This window comes from Primulina tabacum, chromosome 6 (assembly GCF_025594145.1).
Source record: "Primulina tabacum isolate GXHZ01 chromosome 6, ASM2559414v2, whole genome shotgun sequence".
Lineage (NCBI taxonomy): Eukaryota > Viridiplantae > Streptophyta > Magnoliopsida > Lamiales > Gesneriaceae > Primulina > Primulina tabacum.
The window spans coordinates 34,337,694-34,345,742 of NC_134555.1; positions in this window are offsets into that span (position 1 = coordinate 34,337,694).

Consider the following 8,049-nt stretch of genomic DNA (forward strand, 5'->3'; position numbering starts at 1 on the left):
TGTACCTTTCTTATTATCCCGATCCGATCACCCTCCTGGAAAAAGAAACTCTTATTCACATCGATCGCTCACATATAGCATGGCAGCACTTGCGCCTTTAGTTGCTAGTGGCTAGTACGCATAAGTTATTTCCAAGGGCGGGATAAATAAGGTGTGTAAGGCTGGGCCTAAGAATGTACATCTAGGTGCTTGGCTAGTTACCGGTGATACCGTTTACTTTGAAAGGGCCCCGCCTTCTTTGCTTGAAGCTCAGGTATTCTTTCTTCGCCCACTTATGAAATTAAAGCATGCCCCGGGAGCAAACTCTTGCTCTTTTTTACCATAGGAAGAATCAATTACCAATTAAAGTCTCCAATTAGGATGGGTTAAGGCATGGCGATAGGTAGACAATCGAGGTCCAAAATGTTGATTAATCGGTATTTCGACAAGCAAGCCAAATAGAACCTGTAGTAAGCATGAATTGTTTGATGTTTTTCCGCTGTTGAATCAAAAATAGATGTTGACATCTTTAAATAACAACTAATAAAGGAGTACCCAACGGGGCATGCTCTCCAATTCGCATGATGAGTATCAATTCAAGTACCACCAAATCCGCATTCTCCCTATATCTTTATTCTATTTTTTTTCTTTTTTGCATTACTGCCAATCAGTATAGTTCCAAGCCTTCTCATTCCATTGTGACCTAGGATTCATTCGTACCTTACTTGGAATTCGCCAGAGCGATAGTTCTTCGAAAGACGTGAACCACGAGTGGTGATGGTGGCTGGTTCATCCTCAAGGCAGGCGAGAAGGCATAAAGAATCGGCCCACCTTTCCATATCGAAGACCAGCTCTTCCACACCGAGATACCATCATGTTAGTCAAGTTATCATATTCTTTGTTCCTCAAGCGTTGCTAGGTGGTGTAATGCTTCTAGCTCAAGTGCTTCTTATGACCTGGTTGTTCTTTACCCACGATGACTTGGTCAGTCACCGGGGCCATGATGAAGTCAGTTCCCTTTGCCCCTCCCAATATCCAGCCTGGAAAAGAAATAATGGTATCTGTCCCCAATACTGGAGGACAGTACCCTTCACTCCATTTTCCAGTTCCCTTATCATAGCACTTCCAGATGAGACCATACCGAATGAACTCAATGTCATCGGCAGGTTTCTTCCAAGAAGTTGCACAGATTGGGGCTTCAAAGAAACTGGATAATTGAGGATCTGGTGTTAGTAGGATGGAGTTATACCAGGACAACCACTTGAGCCACATTTTAACCCCCTTTTTTATTAATGTTCGCTCAAGTATCTCCCGTTCTCCATCAAACAGAAGTTCTTCAGGAACCAGCCTAATCTCTTTTCTTTTGGCTTAAGTTCCTTCCGAAGCAAATCGACTATTAGTCCCTTTAGATAGGGATTTATGGGTTTACCCCTACCAATCCACCACTCTAAAGGTAATCGACTGCTATGGGGCGGTTTTGTAGAAACGACCCATAGTCTCTCCCACCTCTTTGAACGGCGAGAGGAATAGAGCCGTGACCGAGCTCTAAAACCGGCTCCAGCTAGACGGAATAACGTGTTAGGATTTTCCACACGATATAACTGTGCAAGCTGGACCAGTCCTAAAGTTGATCGAACTGTTAGGAGAGCCTTTAAATAAATTGGAGTGAACGAAACCTATTTAACCAAATACTTTTGAGTTTGCAAACTCAAGACAACCAGTCTCAGAGATAAGAGACTTATCTTTAGAGATGGAAACTCCTAGTTTTCCTAACAGTTCCTCATACTTTGCCGCAACTTGGGGATGAGCTATAACAACATCATCACCCAAAACCGCATACTCCTTAAAACACCACCTTTTAAGGCCCATTGTTCTGCCGCTAACCACACTATATAGTGATGGGATAAGGCAAATAGGGCCCAGGAGGAGTAATAACCAAGTAATTGCCCGGCAATGAACGACACTAGGCGTGGTTTCCGAACCAACGGTTTCCACAACCAAAATGAGTTCAAGCCCAAAGAACTATTTACAACTACAGATGCGAAAGACGGTCCAAATAAGAACTAAAAAAGAGTATATATAACGGACAACGGCCATCGATCTGTAGCCGACTTCAGATCAAATGAATAAACATTATTTGGTCTGTATAATGCTTCTAGCTGGTATTACCCATGATTCTTTAGTTCCGATAGAACTAACGTCTTGGCATACCTTACCTTAGAGGATCATTCAAGAATAAATTAGGGTATAAATACCTCAGACATAATCTAATAAGCCCTTCTTCCTTATAAAAAATCCTCCTTGGAAGAATACATAGATTCCTTGTATGGCTATGTCCAGAAAGAACAGGCATTAGTCAGTCACCCTACAAAAATACTTCCCCGAGGAGATTAGGAGGGTCCTTCAGAAACCAAACTATGAAGAAGTCGTTTTGTCCACCTTAAGACATATTGAAGCATCACTTCTGCGAAAGTACTTTCAGCTCAGGGTCCTAGCGTAAAAAGTAGACATTCTGACGGAAATTCCCTTATTATGGAACAGCGATTCGAAACATTCGGAATGAAGCTGTCAACCATAAACCAAAGATTATCAAAAACATTCCAAAGAATCTCCTAAAACCAAGGTCCGATGAGAAAGGCAAAACCTGTTCCCAACAGGCTTGCAAGTTAGATGACCAAACCAAGGAAAAGCTCCCCTTTCTTCGGAAATCTGAACCATCTGGCATGATAAGACTAGACTCTACCTTCAAAAAATTCATCAACTCCAGAGGTCCTGCCGTCAGGTGCTGCACTCCCCATATCCCCTGAGACTGAATATGAGAACCATCGGTGTTGTTCAGATTGGAAGTCCCAATCATCATCGGAGTCACTCCATTCATGATTTGGAATATTCCATCCTTTAGGGGGCTTTCTTGCTCCGAACTCTTGGAGAAAAGCTACCACCATAGCTCCCTATGTCGGTATGGATCTTGAACCTTTTCTAAATTCAATAGCCTTCAATCTGTTTTGTACGTGGAATAACCCCTATAATAGGATAACGAAAGAGATCTGTAAATGCTAAACTCTAGTCTTTGTATAGGTCTACTAGTCATAGGTTGATATAAAATGAACTCTACCGGAGCTAGGTATTTGAAGAACTTTCCTTTTCTTGTTTACTTTCGTCTGCCTTTTCAGTAAAATCCGTACATTAAACCGGACACCCGAAAGCCTTACCAACTAGGTTTACGTTACTTACTGGCTAGCCTAACAAGAGAAGTACTGGCCAATGGAAGTACTTACTTAGCCTACCGAGCCTATCAATAAAGGAGAAGCGGACAGAGAGCCAGCTAAGCCATATTTACCGAGTAGAATGAATGTATGTAGATTGGACGGCAGATCAGGGCATTAAAATTTTAGGACTCCTACAACTTCAATCTTGGAGAAAGGTGAGTGGGCTATTGGATCGAGCAATGGCTGGCTCGGTGCTCCCCCCAATTCATTTTGTTCTGAAAGGATTTCTAGAGCCGGGGGAACGCTCGAACTTGATGCGCTAGAAGCTCCTGCGGGGAACATCATATTTGCGATGGGGGTATTACTTCGGCATTGATGAGCGCATGTAGTCACGTTTTTTCTTTCTTATCAATGAAGAAGAGAGCATAATGGGTACAGGAGACTTCATTACGAGAGTGCTTGCTTGGATCAAGTCGCGTAGCCGCTTTCCTTGCAGATTTTAGGGATTCAAAGTTTATTATCTAGGCTTCGATTAGCATGTGTTAAGAATATGATCCTTCCTTGCTCGGTTGAGCAAGCCTAAAATCCCTGCTTTAAAAGTTCTAATAAAACAAGCATGAAGCATAACATAATTGTTCAAATGGAGTTACTGCTGACTCACTGCTTAAAGAGAATAAAAAAGGCGTTACAGTTCCTAATAAATAGAGTGCTTAATGAACAAAAGAAGGGATTGTTCGAAAGCCTTAGCTGTGGATGCTCAAAAAAGAACGAATAGAAGAAGGACTTGGACGAAAGAAAGCTGTTTACTTACCTATTGATCTTGCATGGTCTTTCTCAGCACGAGTCTTGCTCTTATAGAGAGAGTCTGCCGCACAGTTTCAACATGAAAGACTATTCAACAAGAAGGGGCCGTAAGAGACCAGTCTTGACTCTCTAGTCTCTGTCCCGTTGTAAGGAATCCTCAAGAAGTCCTCAACTTGATGACAGCATGAGCTTCGGTGCTACTACTTATCATGATAGGAAGGTCCACTCAAAGTAAATATACAGATTCCATTTCAATCTATTTTGCCCTCTCACTCTTGTGTTCCTATAAAACGAATAAAAAATTCGGATCAGGCTATTCTCGCCTTCTTGTCTAACCTAATAAGAACTAAAATAAAGGAGTTTCTCTTACTTTATGGAACGAAGCCTATTCAGGCGGATAGAATCATTTCGTATTGTGTGACAAAGAGACTTCCTTTTAAAATAAAGCAATAAAAGGCAACGTTTGAGTTCTGACTATAGCTGCAACCTATCTCATATTGGGGAGGAAGATCAGAATTAGAGAGTAATAAAAAAGCAAGAATATGGGCTCGCGTGAGTAGGAAACAAAAAATATCTATTATAGTTCTATCATCAGCTATGGGTTCGAATCTAAGAGAAATTCTAGACAATGTTTATTATCCTGAAATCTTTTTGTCTTTTCTGAATGATAAGGAGAGAAAAAAAATGGGATCAAAAGAGAATGCCATTTTTGAGTTTTATCAACAATTTGCTTGTGTAGGTGGGGATCCGGTATTTTCTGAATCCTTATGTAAGGAATTACAAAAGAAGTTCTTTCAACAAAGATGTGAATTGGGAAGGGTTGGTCGACGAAATAGAAACCAAAGACTGAACCTTGATATACCCCAGAACAATACATTTTTGTTACCACGAGACATATTGGCAGCCGCTGATCATTTGATTGGACTGAAATTTTGAATGGGTGCACTTGACGATATGAATCATTTGAAAAATAAACGTATTCATTCTGTAGCGGATCTTTTACAAGATCAATTCGGATTGTCTCTGGTTCGTTTAGAAAATGTGGTTCGCGGAACTATATGTGGAGCAATTCGGCATAAATTGATACCGACTCCTCAGAATTTGTTAACTTCAACTCCATTAACAACTACTTATGAATCTTTTTTTGGTTTACACCCCTTATCTCAAGTTTTAGATCGAACTAATCCATTGACACAAATAGTTCATGGGCGAAAATTGAGTTATTTAGGTCCTGGAGGACTAATAGGGCGAACTGCTAGTTTTCGGATACGAGATATCCACCCTAGTCACTATGGTCGTATTTTCCCAATTGACACATCTGAGGGAATCAATGTTGGGCTTATTGGATCCTTAGCAATTCATGCGAGGATGGGTCATTGGGGATCTCTATAAAGTCCGTTTTATGAAATTTCGGAGAAGGGTTACGATTGCTTTATTTATTACTAGGTAGAGATGAATACTATATGTTAGCGGCAGGAAATTCTTTAGCGTTGAATCGGGATATTCAGGAAGAACAGGTGGTTCCAGCTCGATATCGTCAAGAATTCCTGACTATTGCATGGGAACAGGTTCATCTTCGAAGTATTTTTCCCTTCCCTTTTTCCTTTTATTGAACATAATGATGCGAATAGGGCTTTAATGAGTTCTAATATGCAACGTCAGGCAGTTCCGCTTTCTCGGTCCGAGAAATGCATTGTTGGAACTGGGTTGGAACGACAAGCAGCTCTAGATTCAGGGGCTCTTGCTATAGCACAACGTGGGGGAAAGAGCATTTATATCGATATTGACAGGATCCTTTTCTCAGGGAATGGAGATATTCTAAACATTCCATTAATTATGTATGAACGTTCCAACAAGAATACTTATCTGCATCAAAAACCCCAGGTTCGGCGGGGTAAATGCATTCAAAAAGGAAAAATTTTAGCAGATGGTGCTGCTACGGTTGATGGCGAGCTTGCTTTGGGGAAAAACGTATTAGTAGCTTATATGCCATGGGAAGGTTACAATTCTGAAGATGCAGTACTCATTAGTGAGCGTTTAGTATATGAAGATATTTATACTTCTTTTCACATACGGAAATATGAGATTCAGACTCATGTGACAAGTCAAGGCCCTGAAAGGATCACTAACGAAATCCCGCATTTAGAAGCCCGTTTACTTCGCAATTTAGACAAAAATGGAATTGTGATGTTGGGATCTTGGGTAGAGACGGGTGATATTTTAGTAGGTAAATTAACGCCCCAAATGGTGAAAGAATCGTCGTATGCACCCGAAGATAGATTGTTACGAGCCATACTTGGCATTCAGTATCTACTTCAAAAGAAACTTGTTTAAAACTACCTATAGGTGGTAGGGGCCGGGTTATTGATGTGAGGTGGATCCAGAAACGATTCGTATATATATTTCACAGAAACGTGAAATAAAAGTAGGCGATAAAGTAGCTGGAAGACACGGAAATAAAGGTCTAATTTCAAAGATTTTTCCTAGACAAGATATGCCTTATCTGCAAGATGGAAGACCTGTTGATATGGTCTTCAACCCATTAGGAATACCTTCACGAATGAATGTAGGACAGATATTTGAATGTTCGCTCGGGTTCGCAGGGGTCTACTAGACAGACATTATCGAATAGCACCTTTTGATGAGAGATATGAACAAGAAGCTTCGAGAAAACTAGTGTTTTCTGAATTATATGAAGCCAGTAAACAAACAGCAAATCCATGGGTATTTGAACCTGAGTATCCAGGAAAAAGCAGAATATTTGATGGAAGGACGGGGAATCCTTTTGAACAACCCGTTATAATAGGAAAGCCTTATATCTTGAAATTCATTCATAAAGTTGATGATAAAATCCATGGACGTTCCAGTGGACATTATGCGCTTGTTACACAACAACCCCTTAGGGGAAGGGCAAAACAGGGGGGACAACGAGTAGGTGAAATGGAGGTTTGGGCTCTAGAAGGTAAAGGTGTTGCTCATATTTTACAAGAGATGCTTACTTATTGATCATATTAGAGCGCGTCAAGAAGTACTTGGTACTACGATCATTGGAGGAACAATACCGAATCCGAAAGATGCTCCAGAATCGTTTCGATTGCTTGTTCGAGAACTACGATCTTTAGCTCTGGAACTGAATCATTTCCTTGTATCTGAGAAAAACTTCCAGATGAATAGGAAGGAAGCTTAATCGGAATGAATCATAATTTTTCTTCTATGATCGATCGGTATAAACATCAACAACTACGAATTGGATTAGTTTCTCCTCAACAAATAAGCGCTTGGTCCACTAAAATCCTGCCTAATGGAGAGATAGTTGGAGAAGTGACAAAACCCTATACTTTTCATTACAAAACCAATAAACCGGAAAAAGATGGATTATTTTGTGAAAGAATTTTTTGGCCTATCAAAAGTGGAATTGATCTATGGTAAATTTTTGAACAAATAAATAAGAATTTCGCCTCGTAAAAAAGACTTTTTTGTTTTGTTGGAAAGAAATTTTGTTATGTTCGAGCAAGCAAAAATGGCATGGTTACAGGAGTTTATCCATCGCATATAGGCTTTTAAGGTCATCGTGGCATAACTGTCGAGGTGAAGTCAGGACCTAAAAGATCGAATGGAACAATACATAGACAAGTAAATCCCTTATGAATTCCAAGGTACTCCTTTACTTTAAATTGACTTTAATTATTTATCGAATTAGAACTATATTGAAATTTCATTAAAATTTTAGGGATTCATCATTCGAGGGGAAGTAGACTACTCAAAAATTTCACATTTCATTTATGTCGTAATTGAATAACGAATTAAGAAAATCTAACGAATAATAAATAAAAAGAAGCCGTAATAAATGAAATATTCCTTAGTCTTCACTGGGAACTTGAGTAAGGAGTAGATCTTTTTGTTTTTGGGTTTTCTAGAATTTGAAAGTGAGAACTCATTTCTTTATTTGGTGTACCTACTTGAGCCGGATGAAAGGAAACTTTCACGTCCGATTTTGACGGGGGGGGGGGGGGGGGAGAGATCCTATTCGAATATGAAATCCAATCTTGGAAATACA